We start from the raw sequence: 24,708 nt of genomic DNA, 5'->3' as shown, positions 1-24,708 counted from the left end.
TTTTTTTTATTCAAAATTGCCGATTTTTAGGCTACTAAATTTAATTTTGTTTATTTTGTGTGTCTTATTATTATAATTATTGCATTTTTACATGTGTGATAAGATGCTTTAGGACCTCAATCATTAAAATAGTGAATAAGTTAATTCAATACGCCGTAGTAGAAAAGAGAAAGTTAAGAAATTAAAAAAAAATTAGAAAGTTTATTTTTCTCTAAGGGATATCTAAAAAAAATATTATGGCAGTTGATCGGCAGATAAGTTATAAAATATCTACGTTTCATCAGCTATCTAACAAGGTATAACAACCTAGGATTTGTATTGCACTTCGTAGAAAAAAAAGTAGTTGGGACGCTCCAGGTAGCAGTTCTAACGGTCCCGCGCCTATTGTCCTTAAGTTAAGACGCACCGTGTGAGTGAGACAAGCGACGGTTTATGTAGGTGCGAATGAAAGAAAAAATATTGTAGAGATATCACGGGATATTGTTTTGTTTGTCAGTCTGCTTTTGTGCTTCGTACATAGTAGATGTGATATCGTTTTGCTCTTTTTCTTGACTTGGCTGTGATTCTGGACTGTTTTTTCCGATTTGTGACTACTGTGCTTGTTAACCGGACTTTGATTTGTACTTGTGCTACGGAAGTGTCGAAGATGACGTCGTACACACCTGAGGAATATGCTGATATGCTTATTTGTTACGGATACTGCGATTGTGTGTCTGCGCAAGCTCGCAACGAATACATAGCTCGATTCCCCGGTCGTCGAGTGCCGGATGTGGCTGTTTTTGACAGAGTTTATCGGAGACTTCGAGAAACTGGCTCTATTTTGAGACGAAATACAGACATGGGCAGACCACGAATTAATGACGACGAAGAACAGGACAATGAGATAGTGCAACGCTTTCGAGCGGATCCGACTACTTCCACTAATATTGTTGCCCGTGATCTGGGACTTTCGCAATGGAGAGTGTGGTTTACAGTGCATACTGCTGGCCTATACCCGTACCATTACACGCCGGTACACACTATTGAAGAAGGAGACCCCGCGAGAAGGTTGGACTTCTGCAGATTTATGCTAAATGCTGACGTAGAAGACCCAGATTTTCTAAGAAATATCTTGTGGACAGATGAATCCAAATTTGATAAAGATGGCATAACTAATTATCACAACGCGCATTACTGGGCCCCAAAAGAACTTAGGAATCCCAATAAGAAAAGAGTGAAGGGTTCCCAACGAAGATTCAGCGTGAATGTGTGGATGGGTATTATCTCCAATCATTTGATTGGACCTTACTTTCTCCCGGACAATCTAAATGGGGAAAGTTACGAAAATTTTTTGAGAGGAGACTTGAGTGATTTGCTGGATGATCTGCCACTCAACTTGATCAGGGACATGTGGTTCCAACATGATGGCTGCCCTGCCCATTTCAGGAGAAGTGTCAGAGACTGGCTGGACACAAATTATCCAAACAAATGGATAGGACGAGGTGGGTCGTTGCCATGGCCAGCAAGAAGTCCGGACCTAACCCCCATGGATTTTCATGTGTGGGGGCGCATGAAAAGTCTTGTCTACAGCGAGTCAAATCCAGTTTCGTCTGTGGAAGAGTTAAAAGAAAGGATTGTGGATGCAGCAAATCAAATGAGGACAACGTTGACCACTGGAGTAGTGAAGACTGGTCTCCGTAGAAGAATGCGACAATGTATTAGAAACAGAGGCGGCCATGTTGAACATGAACTGTAGAATAACAAAAAGTTGTGTTAAAACCTGATTTAATAAATACTTTGCATGCTTACCTATTGTTTTGTTATACTTTTTAGGGCTAAGTATTAATTTTCTCCTCCACTATCGCCTATGAAACTAAGTTTTTTCAATGCATTTAAATAAAACCCTAGATTGTTAGACCTTGTTAGATAGCTGATGAAACGTAGATATTTTATAACTTATCTGCCGATCAACTGCCATAATATTTTTTTTAGATAGAGAAAAATAAACTTTCTATTTTTTTTTTTAATTTCTTAACTTTCTCTTTTCTACTACGGCGTATTGAATTAACTTATTCACTATTTTAATGATTGAGGTCCTAAAGCATCTTATCACACATGTAAAAATGCAATAATTATAATAATAAGACACACAAAATAAACAAAATTAAATTTAGTAGCCTAAAAATCGGCAATTTTGAATAAAAAAAATAAAAGTCAAATATCTCGAAAAGGGTTAAGTTTAGGGTAGGGTGTTTCATAGTAAAATAAGTCAGAAATGATGAGTACTCCACGCCCTTAACGGATCTAGCACGACTTTTCCTGTAACCCTGTATATATATATATATAATATATATATCTTATTATTAATATACATTTACTTTTCTATAGTAGTTGATAACAAATTATATTTGTTGTAATTTTGATTTTGACACATCAGTAAAATAAAATATATGAACACTTATTCTTTCCTCAAAGTGCACAATGGTCAATCTCAATTTTAAAAATATATTTCATTAGGGTGTTTCATTTTTCCAAAGATGTGATTTTCATGTGACTGCTTACGCCCCGAGTCGTAGGGTCGTATTCTAGAACTCTACTCAATGCTCAAATCAGGATTGAACAAGCACTGGAAATACGACCCTAATGGCAGGGACTTGAGTATGATTTCGAGTGCTTTAAACCATACTTCAATCCTAACTTGAGCATTGAGTAGAGTTCTAGAATACGACCCTGAGTGTTGTGTAAGATATACATGCTGAATTTCAAGAAGATTGGATAATATTTAGGGGCTGCACGCTTTGGTCACTTTTAGTTCATACTAGTGAAATTTCGAATATTGAAGTGCTTTGCACTAATGGGCTTTCATGTATTTCTTAATTATTTGTAGTTTAAAGTGGGAAGCATATAGGATAGGCTTAGGAAGCGAATAGGAATTTGACTGCTAGAATAGGTACCTTGTAGTAAGTTTTTAGGATCTCGGACTCCTCAAAGGAATAGGATTGGACAACATCAGACATCGTCACATACATCGCACTGATCCCAAAGTAAGTAACTAAAGCACTTATCGAGTTCTTAGGTTTTCGCGATTGTTACACATAGGAAATGAAACTGTTTTTCCGGATTTAAATCGCGTATATTTGTTTTTTCAAACAAACCGATGTTTCGGACCCTTTACAGGTCCCATGGTCACGGTTAACTGACGTGACCATGGGACTTGTATGTATGTATGTATTTCCTAAAGCACTTATGTTATGAAAATCGGAAACAATGACGCTGTCACAAACATCCTGATCCAAGACATTCTATATTGTCAATTTCTTCAGTTTGTTAGTCAGGTCAAGTCTTTCTACATTATCCGGCCACGGATCATACCCGGTACCTTAGATATGGCGACACTACGAAAACCGGTGTACAAGCCACTTGAATACGGAGGTCGTCAATCCAAAACGTTCTAAACGTCGGTAACCATCCAAGAGAAGAGTACAAAGAGTTATTACAACTCGTACTCGCGTACCCAGGAGGTTGGTCTAGCAACGACTTCACTTTCAGAATTTCAGAAAGTATGCATCAAGCAATATGGATAGCAAAGGGAATATACGCACTTAAAATTGTCCTCTTCACGAAACGGTTGAATATATGTACTTCAACGTGAATTGAAAATAATGAAATGAGTTGCACATTTTGTCAGCCTCATATACGTTCAATTTTGGCACGAGGTGATTGGTAAGTCGATGGGCTCAAAAAAAATGTTTTGTATAAAAACATACAACTTCTGAGCACTTCAAAAAAAAATTGCTCGGCGACACTTTCTTCTGACAGAAACAAACGTAAGATTGGTTGTTTTGGACGACCGTATTATTCAGGTTGATATGGAAAATATAGTTAAAGATTTAGAAACTAAACGAACAAAAAAAAAGGAAATGAAAAGATTAGAGGGTAAAAAGTTCAATTTTGAAGGAAAAAACTTGAGCCAACAAGAAAACAAATACTGTTTGAATTGTTTGGGTTCCTCGACGTGACAGAATACTTGCAGTGAATCTTTTAGAAGCCCTGTGAACGGTAATAAAGTGGTCGATACTATGACAGAAAGAGCTTGAGACCTAGAGAGAAATTGCTCTAATAAAAAAGTTTAATGAATCGGTCATTGACGAACAACAAAAACAAAATTCTTCTTGAGGTTAGTAGTATATCACAGAAAAGTCGTCATCAAAGTGAAATTACAGATACATGGGGCTTGTCAACTTATGTCTTAGGGTGCTGTCTTATGATGGGCGCAGTGTTAGTACCCCTCAGATCTTTGATATTTAAAACTCTGAGTGGCATTGCAGTTGTTACCCTGGTGTCCCTTACCACGCACGACTAGTTAATCCCGACACTTGGTGTCACATAAAAAAAAAGTTGATTAATATATTATGTAACACATCTTTTACGTATTCATCTTAGCGTCTTTATTTTAATATAATTTTAAGTTCGTTATTTGTAGTTTTCTTAATAAAAATAATTAACATTGAAAAGTCGTATTTTTGCCTACTTTTACAAAAGTGGTCAAAGTGTGCTACCTCTGAATATTATTCAATTTCCTTGAAATTTGGCATATATGTGTTTTACATCACTGAGACTCAGGGCGTTGTTTACGTTTGCGTTGCAAAAATTTTGAAAATTTTGCAAAAATTTGAAAATGACACCCTCCTAATTAAAAATTTAATTATATATTTTTACGATGTTTAGACAAAATACAAGTCGTCTTGAATTAATGAACAAAAAAGAGTTTCAAATATTTTTTTGGTTATTTTATCAACCCGCATTTGAAACAGTTCGCCATTTTGAAATTCACATTACTTCATCTGTGAGCGCCACCACCGCCAGTGGCACACATTCCATAAAATGTGAAAATCGTATATTCACGATTTTTTTTCCATTTTGGTTTCAATTAGAGAAGACACACTTGTTATTAACAGGTTTACAAGATTCCGTCTTGCGAAATAATCCTAATCCTAAAAAGTCATCCAAGAGAGTGGATGGATTTTTTAAGAACTTTTAGGAATCTAAGTGATTCGTTGGGTTTTGCGAGAATAATAAAAATCTAGCCGTAGTTCCTTGTATGGGGAATCTACCCCAATTTATCTTCGTAAATTTACAACACACTATATATGGAGGTTGACGTAACATCTATCTCTACAATTTCATTAGAATCAATGCAGAATTATGATCCAACCCTAATTGACGGCCTACGTGGCGAAATTATAAGGGTTCTGTTTTGCCGTGGTTACAACTCAAAAAACTTTGATTTTGATGTCTATTTACTAACTAGATGTTTTTCAACTTCGTATGGCCCCGAGTTTGTAAATCCACCTCTGTTCATATGTTGAACCATTTTATACAAGTACCAAGAATGTTTCCAGATGATTTTAACATAGGTTATGTGTACTCTACCGTCCATGTTAGCGGGTGCATTGGGGTACCTCATTCCAGCGTGACCATGGTCGAGATTTTGAAATTAGACTAGTCGGAAAAAAGTCGCTATTTAGTTGGTTCTAGTTCCAAAAAACTAGATTTGGTCGGTCCGCCGTTCAAAACTTATAAGGGTGTTTTACTGTCCATGCTAGAATAAGCTTATTCCGCCGGCACCAATTTTAAGTCACGAGAACCAGCTCCTAGTTTAGATATGAGTGCACCCAGAAAAAGTCGTTTATTAATCGGTTCTAGTCGCAAAATTTTACAATTAGGCTCCTTTGGTTAGAAGACATTGGATATTCAATTATTTTCATTGATAGGTACATTTGCGTAGAAAAATCGTACACACAATGAAAAACGTATATCTATACTCTGTCCCACCATTTATTTAACTTTTGACATTTCGAATTCTAATCGATTAGTGATGTCGTAATGCGTTTCCGATTCGTTTTTTTTTATAACAATCGATTTTACGAAGAAGAAAAGTGAATGTGAACGGGTTCAAAAAACAAGATAATGTCTGATTGCGACTGTTATGTTGCGTTTGACTATTTGTGTACTCAAGAATTAATAATTAATGTTAATGAGGATACAAGTGATGATTCCCGTTCATATGGAGAAGAATCCGAGGATTCATAAGTTTTTATTATAAGTATTTACAATTTATTTCATTTCATTATCATTTATTAGACAGAGACCAAAATTTACCAATTTGAATAATCTTCGTAACATAAACCGTTGGCATAATAAATATCGGATCTAAAGAGCACGTCGGTTCACTAAAAATAAAAAATAAAGGAGTAAGTAGTAAGTATTGCATTTTTTATCTATGATTGCGCCTTAAATGGTTGTAAGTCAATAATTACCGAAGTTCGGGATATGCGTATGTAAAAGTTAAATAAATGGTTGGACGGAGCATAAGGAAGGTCACCGCTCCAAATGTTCCTTGTGAAACCACTCAATATATCGAGTTCGTGGTGATTAAAATAATTTTGAATTGATAAAGTGTAATAAATAAATATTTTAAATATCTATTGAATTTTAGTCAAATTTAACCGTAACACAAATTGTACTTGAAAATGACTAGCGCTATAAATTATAATAGTCACCGTTTATTCAATTAAATCATTCATTCATTATTAATTATTCTTAGTCGTACGCGACTGTACTCCACGCGACTCGTTCTCTCGTGTAGGCCAGGAGCCCAACACCATATACATACACTAATAAATATCATGACAATCGATAAATCCTAATGCCATGAAGGAAAAATAACTGTATATTTTTTGGTAATTTCCTTGTATTAAAAACTAAACATGATTAAAACCTTCAAATAGCATACATTTAAAAAAAAAAGAAAAAGAATTTCTGTATATTATCTATTTATAATGATGCAAAATTTGTACATGAGCTCCAAGACTAACACAGATATCGGTTGTATCTTCTAAACAAAGGGGCGACTAATTCTAAAGTTTCGCGACTAGAACCGACAATTCACGATTTTTTCTGGGTGCAATCAGATTTAAGCTAGGTGTTGTGGTTATCGACATTCAATAATACGACCGACTAAATCTAGCTTTTTCGACTAAAACTAGAACCTACGAAATAGCGTCATTTTTCTGGCTAGTCAAATTTCAAAAACTCGTCCATGGCCACGCATGAATAAGTCACGCGGTTCATTGAAATTTAATTGAAAATTATAAAAACAAAAAGTATGTTATCACTAAATACACGAAATATAAAATATTCATATTGTTAAAATAATGTTAGAAATTAATTTAGGTTACATAAAACCAAAATAAATACGAAATGTGAAATGAAACGGAAAGTAAAGTCGCATTCGCATTGTATGGCATTACAACGATGAAGTCAATCAAAACAATAAAAAATGATGTGATAATAAAAATTATCGGTAGATCACATACAATCTGTCAGTGTAATTTCAAATTCTTAATTAAAAAACATCATATTAAGGATATAATTAAAATGTTAAATTTGGAAATGATTTGATAGTATATGACCCACCTTAATAACTACTGTTGCTATCTCGAGGGTTAGGCCTACCTGCAAGCAAATCTAGGATCGGGCGATTGAGCTCAAAGTTTGTGCTGTTCGGCGTTTACTTCTCTCTCCCAACAATGTAGGCTGTCAAAATGTACCATAAAACCAATCAAATCAACCATTAACTTCACCATTATAAGCGCCAAATCTATACATAACCCTCCAAAAGTACAAATGATCACAAAAAGTAGCGAAAGATATCTATTACGTATTTTATTACTGCGGAAAAACCACTTAAACATTTTAAGATCATTTGTAGTTTAACTGGAGACGCAAGTTTTGTGGACATAATAAATTCGCTAGAGCGCAACAACAATTCGCTTTATGTGCAAAACAGAAACTTACAAAAAAAAATGTAATACAATAAAACTATCCTAAGGAATAAGAATTAAATAATTACCTGTAAATACTGGTTTTGAAATGTAGCAAGCTGTAAATGCTGATAATTGTTCTCGATTCGACATCAGTCATATCTGTAACAATTGAGAACTTGTTCTCTTATCCGGGTATGAAACAAAACATGACAAAAAAATTTACAATCAGAGACGCAGCAGGATTACATTGGCACATGAGACATACACATGAGAAAAACTGAAAAGAGTTCGCTTGGGCAAGCATTACATTAAAGGCTATATAACGTTCGGGTACACATAAAAATAGAACTCACCGGTGAAGCCGACCACGTGCTGCTCAACTGAACTACCGCGACGTCATGTCGCCGCCGGTACGAACTTTTCCATTACCTGTTAGAAAATATAAATGTTGAACAGAGAAATATGTATATAGTGCTACTATAAAAATATTCCTTTCATCGGCGAAAGGTTTTAATTGACATGAAATGTAGGAAGATAAATTGTGCATTTTAATTTATTTATATCTAAATTCTGAGCACAGTGAAAAAAAACTTATTGTCCGCATAACGCATCAAAGGGAGATTGTATATGTGAAAAAATTTCCGAAAATAAAAGAAATCACAAATAACTGAGAACGATCTAACGAGGAAATGCCTATTTTCATAGAAGTGGCGAGCCCTGTGGCCCGTTTTCCTACGGCGCACTAGAGCGAACACAACCTGTATTAAAATGCGTGATTGATCTAAAATGAAATGGATTTACAAAATGTGCGTTCATTATTCAAAAATAGTGAGCAACTCCTATGAATAAACCAACTATAAGTAATGCCTTATTTCGTTGCACTAATCCTTAGGTTTATTTTATAAATTATGTAATTTATGTTGCATTCAGTAAAAATTGACAAAGGCTAATATGAGTTTATAGTACGTCTATAATAGACTTATTTGATTTATTTTCCTTGTGAAGTATTACAGGAAAGCTTGGCAACGGGAAAAAATGTGTAAGATGATCGACTCTACAGTCTGAAGAATAAGGTTGACTCCATCAAGACACTCGCGTACGATATCAGAAAAGTTTGCCTTATTCAGAAATCGATTGGATAGCGCATGCGTGGTTCTCGCGATGCCATTCGTCAGTGGAGCTATTGGCTTAGCTTATCCATCTCTATTTTATTACACATCAAATTACGTGTTAGCTATCACAATGCGAAATGATTTTTGACACCTGAGGCACTTTCCAATCTTGGAATAATAATAAAATATATGTAAGTATACTGATAGTTCATTCAAAATTTTTAGAAGATATAAATCGATTATTTCTGAAAATGTGAGGTAGATTATTTGCTTAATTGATCAAAGTCAATCGTATGGCTTTCTGCGACTCAAGTTTGTTTTACTGTGTATCGACATGAATATTTTTGTAAATAACATATATAAAGTAGTTACACGTGAAATAAAGATGATGCGGTCAGGACGCTATGCATATTTTATCTCGGACGCAAGACACGACATATTACAAATACTGTGTCGATACCGCCCTGACCTCGGCCAAAGCTAACGGCCCCAGTGCATTCGCCGTGGCGAGTTCAACGGCACTTGTTTTTTTATATTTTTTGCGACTCACATCCGACAACGCCATTTAGGCAACCGTATTCTGAACTATATAATGCAACGGGTTAAGAGGGGAGCACCGGGACATTATACAATAAACCATAAAGATAGTAGCCTTTGTGCCAGAGCCAAACAAACCTAAAAAGACAGCAAGTAAAAGCACTTTAGGAGAAAGGAGATTAGTTTTATTGACTGCATTTTTTTTCGACTTCATTTCGCTTGTTTATGTTAGAGCGAGAGTAACAATAGATTAGATTAGACATTAGTTAATGAATACATTAGTTATCAGCTCACACAAGAACCAGGCGACATAAAACGTACCCTTTGTGGAGGGTAAGAAAGATCTTTACAGTGACCGATGACCGACGCCGGTTACTTGTCAGCTTTCTACTACTGACCTTCATCTGTCGTATACACACGGTATAATATAATTGAATTCATCGGAACATATTCACTGCAACTTGCGTTATCAATATCATAAAGGACGCGTATCTAAGTGTTAATGAATGAAATATTGTTTCATTAGAGCTATTTGGTGCAGTTTTGATATTGACGGCACTCAACATCAAAACATACAACTACAATCACGACCCTTAAGGGCTGAGCAATAACACCATTTTACTCTCGTTTACAAACACTAATTTGAAATTGTTATTTTTTACGTTTGGTGATGTCGTATCAAACCAAAACTTGGTTTTTCTTATAATAAGAAATAAAATGACATTACTGTTCATAATTTTAAGTACCCGGGTCGCTTTCAGATAACCTCCAAAAATGTGTCCCTTTCAATAACTTTTATGTAATTACATGAATGCTAAGCATTATTTCTTTAATATGAATGCTTGCTTACTTAGTCTGTATTACACACAAAAAGACTAATTTACTACGTCACAGTAATAAATAAAAATTAAAAAAGTGGGCAATTTGTCATTCAAGCAAGTTTGTCATGGGAGCCGGTTCCACGTCGCCCTAATTTTAAGAAAAGAAAAAAGAACACTAGTAAGTAACAAATCGCAATATTTTCCATCGAGGATAAACTCTAATAACTTACACGTCGAATACATACCGTAACTTTCCAATTTATTACAAACTAACATGTTTTCTTGGCAATGCAAAATGTGTTTCAATTTTTCTTATCATTAGTGTCAATTCAACTAAAAGCCTCCTAATAACAAAAGTTCATACCGCATCACCTTCACCCTTCGCACACGTGAGAAGGGACTCCTGTCGGATTGGAGTGTACACAGTGAAGAAACTTGTGCATCTCCGTTTTATTAGTATTAGTAGTTTTTCGGCGCTAGTGACTAAAGCGTTCTCATTAAGTAATAGTTTTATAAACTTTATTGTACATCAATTAGACAAAGGGAACTTTAAAATCCTTGCACTTTTATACCGGTCCAGAATATTTTACACACTAGACAATTAAAAATGTATTCAAATATCATTATTGTCGCTCTCATTCTTGTCTACTTTTAAGTCAAATGGTTACTTTAAACCAAACATTTACTTTAAATATAACAATTAGATGATGATAGTGGTGGTGATGACGGCGGTGACGATGATGATGGTGGTGATGATGACGATGATGATTGTAGGGATGATGACATTGATTGTAATGATGATGTGAATGGTAATGATGCTGATGGTAATGGTAATCATGATGATGATTTTGGTGGTGGTGATGATAATATATTGATGTACAACAAAGTTTATATGATATTAACAAAACACTTATTTAGATTTATTTATTTATTACATATAGATAGATAGATGGTCTTACACGAACGAGAAGGGTTTTGATACAAGAAGTTATATTAAAATATTTGTTACATGTTAAATGTTGTTAAATGTTCTCTTGTGAACGATAAAATGTGTGTTGTAATAATAATTTTTCATTACTGTGCCGTCTTTCTCATTTAAGTTTATGAGAAAATTATTCGTGTTACTGCAATCTCATTCGTGTGATCTAAAATATCGTTTTTTGTTGTATTTAACGTAAATATTTTTGTGATTTTATAATTATTGACATTGCTTGAACTTATTTGTACGTTTAAGACCTTAAAACCAACAGAAAAAAGGGTTTTACAAAAATCAGTCAAAAAGTGCCATTAAAATTCGGAACGTGTAATTAGACAAGAAAAATTACACAATAAAGGGAAAGTAGGGATAGCTTCAGACGCTCACATTTAATAGCAATAAAAGTATTAAGTAAAAACAAAAGACTGAAATGACAATAACAAATAATTAATGCGTATTGTAAGATAACAAGTGCAGTGATACTTCCAGTTATCACGTTGCTCTTAGCACGTCATCACTGTTAGTTACCTCTTGTGCTACTGAACTTGAAAATCCTTTCTTTTAAAATGCATTGGCAATATAAAGAACCAATACCGTTAATTGTAAATGCATAAAGTTACAGGTATATGTTTAAAAATAAAGTCTACACTTATTAGTAGGGCATTTCTTTCGTTAAACCTTGTATATACAAATAAGAAAAATATACTATAACGGGACGTTTATAAAACCATCACAGCTAGTACAACGTCCTTTTTGTTTCGCCATCAGTCAGTAGCGATACAAAAGCAATGTTTTCGTTTTGACTTACGCATGCCTCAGCTAAACAAGAGTTCTTTGTTCACTTTTCACTTAATTTTCATATTTTTATTTAGTACAAATATCGCGTTAGTCATAACCAGAGCATTTATTCTTTGTTGTGGATATTCTCATAAATTCTTTACGAATTTTACTTTAAGAATGATGTTTGTTAATTCTTGTGTGAAGGAAAACTAGAGCTCTACAATAGATAGAGTTGAGAGATTGATCGCTTTTTATTTTAAAGGAACCTACAGTTGGTGTAACACATACTCTGGTTTCCAATACAATATATTGTGGTTTCCACTATACATACATGATCAGTTAGTATGCCAATGACAGCTGTTCAGGTTTTAATACAATAACAAAATAAAACCATTAAACAATGTTACAATGCCAGAAAATAAACAGAATTTAATTAAAAATAAGAATCACAGTTCAATATTACATACACATTACAAACTTTACTGCTGTAATCAAGTCGGTACATTCATAAAATATATAATGCAGGTGTCTAAAAACAAAGTGAGTTAGTCTCGTTCCGAAATGCGTTTCATTTATATCATGATAGAAGCGGTCCTTGTGGTATTTCATAATATATAATAGTGCTTTCCAAGTGTGAATTTTAACTCTACATTTTTTAATAGTACCAAACAAAGACTGTTGGGATTACTCCGCACTTATAGCCCAAATTGAAATTCTTCTCTTCTTAAAAGAAAATGTTTGGGCAATTACAGTAAAAAATGTATACTGTATAATGGTGAACAACAGGTGTTAGTCTTACCTTGCTTGTTTTATTATATCCTCACTGCGAATGTCACGTTACTCCGGAGGCCATTTCTGTGAACCAAACAAACGTCGATGTTAGAGTATAGAAGTAAACCAATAATGTGTTATCAAAACACAATAATTGTATTTTTGGGTACTCTCACTCAAATACACCACGTATTTGAGTGAGAGTACCCAAAAATACAATTCCGAGGGGAGAAGAAAACGCCATAATGTGCTATGGCCTTGAGAGGCGGGTCGGTCGCCGACACAAACCGCCATGTGCTCCGAAAGCGTTCCTTCCGAGCCACCCCGCCACGCTAAGGGCCTGTTACCTGAGTGCGGGAATTTTACGACTGCCGCCGACCCAATTGGCTGCATCACGCTTCTAACTTTATTTCACTCCCTAATCTCCCATATACGAGGGTATTCGACACCGTATCTAGCGCGACGCGTATTTCACACTACACTTCGTCGCGTTATGACTTCACAAAGTAAGGACAATTGCATAAATTGTAACCATAGTTTTTGTCTCGCATATTTAAAGGGTAAATAACTACCGAAAGAAGTGTCGACTACCTGAGCACGCCTTTTTATAAAAGATCCCTTTGCCAAAACATGGTTAAATACCACCAAAAATTCCTTTTAGTGTGTTTAGGTATTTTTTACAATTCATAAGTAACGTGCACACGAAAGTTATTACTATTTGTTTGACCTACAGTTAATTGGATAATTAATTAACAAACTGAATTTACCGGATGTGAATAACCGTCGCCACGGCGCGTCAATTGACAAAATTAGTTCATTACATCACCTATGAAAATAATTAAATGAGTGAGTCAGCGAATTAAGCTGTAGTACATCACTGGCATAGAGTTCCCACTTTCTTCATACCTCGTAGTCTCGAAGTTCAATTTGACTATTTTTAAGTGAATTCTTAAGTTTAATTCGGTGCAATAAGCGTATACTAAGTCAAATTGACTCGATTTTATTTTGCCCCCGAAACTTAATTCATTTCATAAATTGATAATAAATCCAGGTAGGAGTACTTTTGTATTAAACAATGTGTATATCTAGTGTAGTATAAGTGGAATAGCATAGCTGAATGATTTAAGACGTGATGAATATGGAACCGATCACGTCCACGTTACTCAGGCGTATTTGCGGTCACGTTTAGCAATGTTAATGTTAATTGCGTGCAGCGACGCTCTACTTGGTGTAACGGAACGTCGCGTGGTCAATTCTAAGTTTCGCAAACACTTTTAGGGAACGAGATTGAAAATTTTAATACCTATTAAACTAACCATACTGAATTACTGTCTAAAATATTTCCTTATTTTGAAATTTCCTGAAATTTTAGTTCGAACACCGCGGTTTTAAACACTATTTGGAACTCATAATTACTATTTCATATGGATTGATCATGAACAGTGTAATAACAAATTAAAATGTAAGAAATAAATAATCTGTGCTTTAATGCCCTAAAAATGGTTGTATGGAACCGTTTCCGATTCCGACAACCAATGGCAGGTTATAAAGACACCGTACCGTTCAATGAAAGCCATAGCTGTTTGTTTTTCAGAGTACAGGATCTCAAAAGAAAAAATCTTAAAACTTGTTAGATCACTTGCGTGTCTAATCATTTTTCGAGGAAACTATTGTAGAAACTAAACTAACGATGTCGAAATTTGAAATATTGTAATATTTTCCAAAATCAAGACACAATTTCCTTTACTCTTGGGTTACCATTTCATAGGGCTATATACATAAAAGGAACTTTAAAATACTTTTTGGTAATAAATAAAATATTTAGGTAAATAGTGTGTTGTGGGATAAATAGATAAAGGTGTGGTAAATTTTGTTATTATTATAAAAAGCCTCTCCGATTGGATTTTTTTTATGTCTCTGGACCATTAGAAGCAACGTAAATCACAGCTAATCGCGAGTAACTGCTTCAGTGGCTGAACGGTTACCATACCGATGTTCGATTCCCAAGCCGGGAGAAATATTTGCATGGCCTACATTTATTTATCTCGTGAGTTTGGGTGTAATTTGTAGTTGTCTATGTATGTGTCCGCGACACGGGTTTCCCTGTGCGGGGTTATGTTGAGTGTGTTTAAGTACAAAATTTTATACAAAGTGTATTGTAGTAACAACAATGGATTAGTACTGATAAAAAATATACGTAAATTTTCGTTTTCTGAACGCCATATGGGTTAAATAGTAGTGTAAGTAGGACATAAATTAGGTACATAGTTACTTTGATTTATTTACTTTTTATCCAGATTAGAAGTGTAATTTAGATAAAGTACTTATAACCATCGCAACCACCGACTATTTATGGACACTAAACAATATAAGTGAGGTACTCCTTATTTTAAAGTGTGGCAGCGTCACTTAATGTGTTGATGTGGATAGTGAAACTCCATTATATGGCCACTCTGTTCTATGAAAACGAGAGAACAATGTAAACAATAGCACGACATGACTCGACTTGCGCGACATAAAGCGCGAGATACTGCTATTCTCGCATAGAGATTTCGTGCTTAATGTCGCTCTCGCGCAACACGCGCCCTGCCGTGGTAGTCCTACCGAAAAGCTTTCAATTAGAAAATGTAATCACGAAAGAAATATTGCTAAAAAATTGCCGCTAATAAAAGTTAATGTGTAGTATATTTACACATTAACTTTAATTAACATTTAACAAAATTAACAAAAAAACGGATCTGCTGATAAGTATAGCTAAGTAAATAATAAAAAGGTTAGGCCGATTACGGTCGGTGTGCTCTGTCGATGGGCGTGGTCGGTCAAACTAATTTCATTCGAGATTCAAGACGTTTAGACTATTTGCACGCTGAACTTATTGTAAGTGCCTTATAGATTCATAATCAGAGCACAAATTGTAGTAAAAAAATTATAATAGCGATCACAACGAATGTTTTGGGTACTCAGATAAAGAAGTATAAAAAGTGAATGCTTAATCTGCGGAATCAAATGTTTGCGCGAAACCGCTACTGGGTAGTATCCAATAATTCGAACTACAGCATAAACTACATCTTTCACGGAATAAAGTAGGAACGTGAATAAGCAACAGCACGTGTAAAATTTCTTCGCATACCGACCATTGCGTGCGCCGGTTGAAGACGAGCTGCGAGTCTCGAGAAGCAAACCAGTTCAACCAGTGATAGAAACTCTGTCACAGTCCATTTCGCACGACGCCTGTGTCCGCGCTCCTAATTGATGAGTCTCGCCAATAAATCAGCAGCTACTTCAGTTGTATGAAATTTGCGTTATCCTCGAGTAAATTCAACGAAATCCCAATAGAGGTGTGTTCAATCCTCAACACAACACCGTGGCCACGGAATCGATTCGTTTCGTCGGCCACGTGACATGTACGCTACGAGTCTGATTTGTCATCACATACCGTTGGCCGCTATAGCTGAGCCTTTCTATCCCGCAACTCCAACATAGATAGAAGGAAATAGACGTTGCGCCTCTTTCGTTTTCCGGATGCGCGCGCACGTTTTCCCGGTCTGCACAACTTGTTGAAGCTGACTACGGCCCAATAATTAAGTCCGCAGGCCACCATGTTGCTTCTCGTTTCTGAATGGGATTCATAATAGTCGCGCAAGTATCGAATTATGTTTTAATCGAAAATTGGAAAATAGTCATTATTTTTCATATAAATCCATGACTTTCAATGGATTTTAAATTGATGGTTTTCTCTTACTCGAGAAGGTTTTTAGATTTAAGTTTTCTTTTCTATTAATTTTAATTATTTTTTATTTAAAAAGAATACAGAATTAGTCAACGAATGCTCTAATAGTCATAAAATTTATTAAAAAAAATCTCGTTTCTACCTGAGGTTAAAACGACTTCATCGTGACGAGGGATGGGCGGGTTCGACTTGGCAAAGAATAGCTTAAGCCAGGGTATATTTATGTATTGTAAGTACTTAAACATCGGAATCGGCTTAATCGTTTATTGAAGAGCATTATGGGTTAAGTAGACATTACGTTATCTAGTCGCAGTATCCGATGCATTTTGTGAAGAATTCTAAATCCATGTAACTTGTTTAAGTTTATAGAACTGGGATATTAATTTCACGAAAAGAAAATTCCTTGTCAGTGATTTCAAAACAAAAAAATTAAACATGTGTTTGTCGAATAACTTGTTCAAAACTATAATCAATTAACCTAACTTAATCTAACCGCACAAGAAAAATGAAAAAAAAATCGATACTAAAAATTTTTTATTTAACCCGGGCACTTGTTTTTTGGTTCATGGTACTATTATAATGGCAATTATCAGTATCATCAGCTGAACCAACAATAATCTGGCTGATGGTACCAGGAGTTCCAAAGGAATATGAGATATGTAAATGAAATCCACGCTTCTCCGTTTTACAACAAAAAGTTCATGTAGGTGTAATGTAAACGATACGGCATTAATAGAACAAACATGTGGTGCGAGAGAAGCGGCCTGATCGAGAGGCCCGTTGAGGCGGTCTGGTCATTGGCACGGGCAGGGGTCTTCGCCCCGCGCCATCTTGCGGCAATAACTGACCTAGCACTAGGCGCACCTTCCCGCAACCGAGGGTCGCGTTGCACCTGGCGAGCAAGCGACACGGCCGACGCTCGTTTTTGTGCCAGCTAGGTATCTGTCGGTGGCAGTTTATTTTAATCGTGCGCGCGCACATGGCGCGAGCGCAGGGGTCGCGCGCTCTTTCGCTGTGACAGAATTTTACACCCTAGATTGTAGTGCACAGGGTGCAAATGCCGCTGTGCTGCTTGCGAGGCGTGACTTGTAAACAAACCGGGAGAGGGCAATGGCTGCCTGCCACTCCCCGCGCTCTGCGTTGCCCGCGTCGAGGCGACGCCATTCAACCGGGAAGTTCACGCTTTATTTTTAGCATTCTATGAAACGAATAACGCTCTGTGTAATAAAGTGCGCTATGACAATCTTACAGTTTCAGTCCCATTCAAAATTGTTTTCTTTTTTTACATGAAATGTGTCCCAAAATAATTCTGAATGTGTGCGATAGATACTTGGGTACTTTGCATGATAAACTTGACCAACGTCCAATATTATCAGTACAATGTCTAACTAAACACCAGCAGAGTAACCTCTGAGCGAATGAGGGATTGCGAGTTACACTCGAGATAAGATAACAAATCAAATTTGGCATGGGCGCGTTGAAAAACAGGGTAGATAACACCAAGTAAAAAAACCTCACTCGCTTGCTAAAGAATAAATCGGCACCGCTCCCTGTCGGCAGGAAATAAAAAGCAGTGGGTCGGCTATTTTTAAAACTGGTCTTGCGAAAATAAAAGATAGTTTGAACGGTGAATACGGTGAAGTACTGGCGAAGGGTGTTGTTGTAGTTATGAGGCCAGGTGCAGGATCAGGGGTCAATAGCCATATAACCGCGACAAGTATAAAATGACGTAGACATATAGTAGAGAACCCACAAGCTTCCGCGTGTTGTTACTACGACTATCGGCATTGACATTGGAATTGACCAGGGCCACGCTTGGGGCCTTGGGTCCAAGAGCGCTATAGGCTTCCGAGAATTGTTGTCTTCGGCAGCGTCGGCGGTGGCAGCAACGACAGTCGCGCGCGAGTCAATGACCCGAGGGTGAGGAAGGCGCGGGAGGGTGCGCGCGCACGCAACCGCGCCCCGCCTTTATTTATTACGCTACGCGCGGCGCGCTCGGCGCCGGCAACGCGCGGCGGGGCGGAGGCCGCATTCCGGGCGGCCGGCGCCGCAACGCTGCGAAAATAACGCGCACTCTACTACCTCTCGGACCAGCCAACGTCAGTATCGAGTCACACTTTAAAATAAACGAAATCAGAACTTACTCAAGTATAAGGGAAAAAGACGCGAACACGTGCGCTCTCCTCGTGCACTACTCATGTCTCTGGATATAGGCACCAAAGTCACTGTTTTAAATTAGATGTCAGAGTAATTTAATTATAATAATGCTCTAGGATCACGCTGAGATAGGCAGATCAGTCAGTAAGTCAACACAGAAGTTCACATGGCGCGCGCGAATAACACACTACAGAGTGGCAAAACACGCGTCAGCTTAGAAGGCGGTATGACGCATTAGTGAGCGCGCGCCACGGCTCTACAGAGTGCGCAAGCAGACGGGGCGATGGAATGGGCGCGGGGCCGAGAGAGCGCCCCCCGCAGCAGCTCCGTGCTGCCCTCTGCGTCGGGCTCATCGACCGCGCTCGCCCTCAACGCGCCGTGGAGCTTTGCCATGTCCTGCCACTCTCACTATACCGCAACAGCATACCCGCTGGCTACTCACATCTCCCAGGCTCCTGCTCGCTGATACGTGACCGCCTTACTCGTAATAACTACAACATCATGTAAATGATGGCCTTGACCTGTCACTTAGGTGCTTAGCATCGGTTTAATGTTAGTTCGTACTATCTAATGCAATTTCTTCTCAAAAACTTGTACAATAAAGGTAACAAAAACCTGATAAATTCAAAAAATTCTACAAAATTCCAATAACGATCTCAAATTAGTCTTATAATGTCACCTAAAAGACGCCATAATTCTTATGACATGAAAATGCGACGTAGAGACCCAAAAGCGAAGCGCGTTTTCTGGTGATTCGAAAAGCGGTCTCAATGACTACGTGTCAAGAACTATGTGTGCCTTTGGCTTTTATACTGCTGATAGTGTACCACCGTACCCGATGATGTTATATACACATTTGTACCACCTAATATTAATAACATTCAGCAGTGAATTGTACCGAATTACTTATTGTTTGGATGCAATCAAATGTTATTGATGAAACCAAACAAGATACATAGATGAACTTGTAAGTCGTTTTCTCACGCTATACCACGCGCGCGACTTTACTTACTTCAAATAAGTAGAGCTATGCGGAGAGCGAGTCTCGGTGCCTCTTAGGCTGCTAAGATTGACTGTATGTTTGCAGTTAATGCATGAAGTTGTAATCAACTTCATACAGCTGAGACCTCGACTGCATGAAGTTGATAACGGCTTAACGAAGCTGGTTTCGACTGCATGCAGTTAATGCGTGAAGTGATAGCACGCATTAGTTGCAAACATGCAGTCAATCCGTTAGCAGCCTTAACACTGTGAGATATCACTGGATGTCGACGGAGAGAGAACCTGCTGTCTGGTTCAATTCCCGGTAGGACCAATGTGAGAAACGAACTCTTAATAAGTCTGGAAATTCTGGTTTTCATTTTCAATCATGGCCCAGAGTTTCCAAGTCCAATCTTTATTATTATTATCCTCAATCCGTTAAATATTATACCGTCTCCGCACGCTTGCCAAACCATAGCAAGCGCTCGCAAGCACAAACGTGTGGATGGTGGATTGCGATTTGCTTGCTAGTTTGCATGGGTGAGGATGCGGAAAGCGTACAGTTACAAAAGTATTGTTTGAGAACTATCGACAGATGACGTTTATGTCTGTTCCAATACACAGTGGGCTGAAAATACATTGTCGTGGACATGGCCATCAATTTTGGAAATCTTGATTTTTGATGGAAGGAATTGGTTCAGACAACTAAGTTCTATTAATGTTTATTGCAAGTCACTGAATTCATTGGAATTTTTTTAAGCTATTTGAAAGTTTTGTTTGAAAAAACATCTTTAAAAATGGATATCTCAATTCTCGACAGATTGCCCCTTATATCCTTCGGCACAATTAAACTTCATATTTTTCTAAAATTATTGACATACCGCATAGTGGGCACAGTTGCTAAATTTTGGGCAAAAAAAAGTTTTTTTCCAATCCACAATTTGAACAATACAAAATTTGTTACATCTTTTTAAATTAGAAATTACGGTAGTGTTTATATTTTGTTTGTGTGCGTTTTGGCGACAGCGGTTCTGATAGTAATTGAGGCTTAGAACACTTCCATTGTTTTTTTCTTCTGTGGGTTTAACGCATCGACTTTTCACATCTCTCTCACTCTCTCTCTCACCGTCATATGACTGTTTTATTCTATAGCATTCACAATAACTTAACGTGCAGTAGTTGCCTTACACCATTAGTCGGTATAATTAATATGTAACACAACAAGCGCCACATACTAAGCAGCTTCCAATCAGCTGAATTTTTTCTGCAACATTCAATGAACCAGTTTTTTTACTCTACGGCGCCCCGATCGAGTAAAAACGACTCTGAATACGATTTGCACAGCGCAGTTGTGGTCTAACGGACAGTTATTTGGAACAGAGCACCGTCGGTGCCGGTGCACTACAGCGTGCGAAATCAAAAGTAAAGTCTGCCTCTAGTAGCTATTTTAAGACTCGTCTAGACTGTTAAAAATACGAGTACTACTTGATTTTACATTGACTACACACTTCTCGTTATTAATATAAGAGAATGAGCTGCTCTTGTTAGACGTAGTTGAGAAATTACATATATTTTAAAACAAATAGTGGAACTGAACCCGGTTTAGTCGTTTATTGAATTAGGTATTCGAATAAAAAATATTATGACTTAAAACGTGGCCATTAGAATAGAATTTATTATTATCGGTTTGTTTATCAATCATTTATACAGCTGAATGTAAAGACTTCGATCGCATACCATTTTACAGATGGCAGATTGAACATAATAATTGTTATTATATTATTGTACAAGGCGACGTCGCGTTTAGGTGTTCAGTCCAGAGATGGATTTTAAACGTGTCTGAAAAAGAGACAGGAGCATACGGCGCGCCGCCCACGCCAGTCATACATAAATAGCTGCGCGCGCCGACCATGACTCAGAGCAGACAATGGACCTGGTGTCCCCGCCTGCAACAGCTTTCGTTCCTGTCACTACGTCATCACTATGTCGCAAATACTCAATCGGTACATATATTATTAAGAATACACATCACTACCTGTGCGTCACTGAGTCGCATGTAATCATTAAACGCAGTGTTTCAACGTTTTGTTTACTCATCAGAGGTGTAAATTGGTTTACCTAGAAAAAAATATCACAATAGCGAATACATAAATTATTGTACATTTGAGTTAACGCAATAAAATTATTATTCAACACATATCGCTGCTTATCTAGAATAATGGTCCAATCCGAAGTACTTCCATTTTTTACTTATTACTGAGATTTGTTCAGTAATAACCGAATTTTACTTTAAAATAATCACATGACAACGTAGTTATGTCAATTTTGCGCGACAGACACGTCTCAGTTTTTTTAAACCATCTTCCTGGTGAATTAGATGCTTCTAAGATAAGCCACTTATTCTAGAAAGCCATAGATATACAGAAAATGCACGACCTACCCTTATTCTCAAAACTGCAAAATTTGGTTGGACCTTACACCTTGTAATAATATACATGCCAATTTTTCTATAATTCTCCTCCGTATATAGAATTCGATTAAAAGTAGAAACGCATAATTTCATTCCCAACTGCCGAATTAATTAGACACGATGCGTAGTGGTGCCTATGTCGATGTCGGTATAAGTACAAAATCTTAAAGATTTCACAAATATAAGGTTATCTATAAAATGTAGATATACATTCCCACTTCGTCGGCCTTTGGGAGCCGGTGTTGGAATGAAAACTTAATAAACAAAGACCGGTTTCACTCCTCACATAACTAATTTACATGGAAATATCATAGTAACTCTACTGAGACTACCCAAACATTTTCGTTCGTTAAAATACAAAATTGTTAACAAATTAATCGCTTCCCTTAAAAAACTACGAAAGTTCTTCATTTCAGCATTTACTCGCTATAAAGGTGAATTTCACTTTCCGAATTTCAAATGCACTTTTTTAATGATTTTTGTAAAACCCTTTTTTTGTGTTAAGGTCTTAAACCTACAAATAAGTTTAAGCATGGCAATAATTATTCAATCACCTAAATATATAAGGGAAATACAACAAAAAACGATATTTTAGGTCACACGAATGAGATTGCAGTAACACGAATTTCTTTTCTTTTTCTCATAAACATATATGAGAAAGACGTCACAGTAATGAGAAATTATTATTACAACACACACATTTTATCGTTCACAAAAGAGCATTTAACAACATGTAACAAATATTTTAATATCATTTCTTGGATTAAAATCCTTCTCATCCGTGTAAAGCCATCTATCTATCTATATGTAATAAATAAATAAATCTAAATAAGTATTTTGTTAATGTCATATAAACTTTATTTTCCATCAATACATCATTATCGCTACCACCATCATCACCATCACCATCATCACACCATCATCACCACCACCACCATCATCATCGTCATCACCATCGTCGCCATCACAATCATCGCCATCACAATCACCGCCATCATCACCATCATCATCATTATCACCACCATCGTCATCACACATCTGATTGTTATATTTAAACTAAATTTTGGCTCAAAGTAACTATTTGACGTAAAAGTAGGCAAGAATGAGAGCGACAAGAATGATATTTGGATACATTTTTAGTTGTCAAGGTCGTAAAATATTCTGGACCGTTATCAAAATGCGTGGATTTTAAAGTTCCCTATGTCTAATGGATGTACAATAAAGTCTATAAGAATGTCACATAATACATATTTAGATAGATTGCTTTACATGAATGAGAACGATTTAGTAATTAGTACTGAAATTAGTAATAGGGGTTAAAGTATGAAATTGCCGATTTGTACTGAAAATCTAAATTGATTATTTTTTAAATTTTTAACAAATTTATTTAATCAAAATAGTTGCCATTATTATCTATACATTGCTGCCATCTAATGGAAAGGTTATTAATGCCTTTGCGATAGAACTCCGACGATCTAGACTGCACAAACTGTGTGAAAGCCTTTTGTACTGCCTCCTGGGAAGGAAACTTCTTGTCACGTAGATAATTGTCCAAATCACGAAAAAAATGGTAGTCCGTTGGAGCAAGGTCTGGTGAATACGGAGGATGACGAATGGTTTCTAACTGCAGTTTCTGAAGGGTCAAAATGGTTTCTCGTGCTGTGTGAGGTCTCGCGTTGTCGTGGAGCAATAATGGTGAAGATCGATTCATGAGTCGGGGCTGTTTTACTGCTAGTTTTGTCAACATGGTTCGGAGTTCGGCACAATAGACATCTGCCGTCATTGCTTGACCAGATCGGAGAAAACTATAGTGAATAACACCATGCTGAGACCACCAAACAGTTACCATTACCTTTTTATTGGTAAGTTTTGCTTTAGGACACTGTTGTGGCATTTGACCTGGGGTCAGCCATTGCATTTTTCTTTTCCGGTTATCATAAAGAATCCACTTTTCATCACATGTTACAATTCGATCCAATAATCCTTCATTTCTGTACCGGTTCAACAAGGCAACACAAGTTTCAACACGCGTTTCTTTCTGCAGATCAGTCAAATCATGAGGCACCCATTTTTCGTATTTTTTTATTTTATAGATTTGACGCAAGTGAGTCAATATTGTGGGTAAGGTAACGTTAAACCATGCCGCTAATTCCTGGGTAGTTTGACTAGGATCGGCTTCCACTATCTCTCTTAATTCATCGTTATTCACCTGTGTGGGCGGTCTTCCTCGTGACTCGTTCTTTAAGTCGAAATTTCCATCACGAAAGCGTTTAAACCAAAATCGCACGGTGCGTTCATTAGTAGACCCCTCTCCAAACGCAGCATTGATATTGCGGGCTGTTTCTGCCGCGTTAGTTCCGCGTCGGAACTCGTATTCAAAAATCACTCGAATTTTCGCAGTATCCATCTTTCTTGTCTAAATTGAATAACAAAAACAATTGAAAGTCGATATTCAAATGTTTCAAAATTAAAAAAAAAAAACACAGAAACCATTTGAAAAAAGTTTCATTCGAAAACCTCAAACCATGAAGATTCTATGAAAATTCAAAGAACCTATTGCAATAA

General features: G+C 36.7%; 1 long non-coding RNA gene across 3 annotated transcripts in view; it reads right to left on the bottom strand.

The window, feature by feature from the left end:
• Positions 1-24,708, bottom strand: part of LOC113227505 — a 71,322-nt gene that overhangs the window by 16,844 nt on the left and 29,770 nt on the right. For all 3 annotated transcript variants that reach the window (XR_003310207.1, XR_003310208.1, XR_003310206.1), the window contains 4 exons: positions 12,834-12,889; positions 8,162-8,237; positions 7,895-7,967; positions 7,498-7,578 (listed from right to left, as the gene is read on the bottom strand). This is a non-coding gene — a long non-coding RNA (uncharacterized LOC113227505). The remainder of the gene's footprint in view (positions 1-7,497; positions 7,579-7,894; positions 7,968-8,161; positions 8,238-12,833; positions 12,890-24,708) is intronic.

The sequence above is a fragment of the Hyposmocoma kahamanoa genome, unplaced genomic scaffold (genome assembly GCF_003589595.1).
Source record: "Hyposmocoma kahamanoa isolate Upper Pololo Valley unplaced genomic scaffold, ASM358959v1 100021, whole genome shotgun sequence".
NCBI classification, from domain to species: Eukaryota; Metazoa; Arthropoda; class Insecta; order Lepidoptera; family Cosmopterigidae; genus Hyposmocoma; species Hyposmocoma kahamanoa.
The sequence above is the reverse complement of the archived record's forward strand: the minus strand, read 5'-3'. Positions and strand labels throughout refer to the sequence as shown.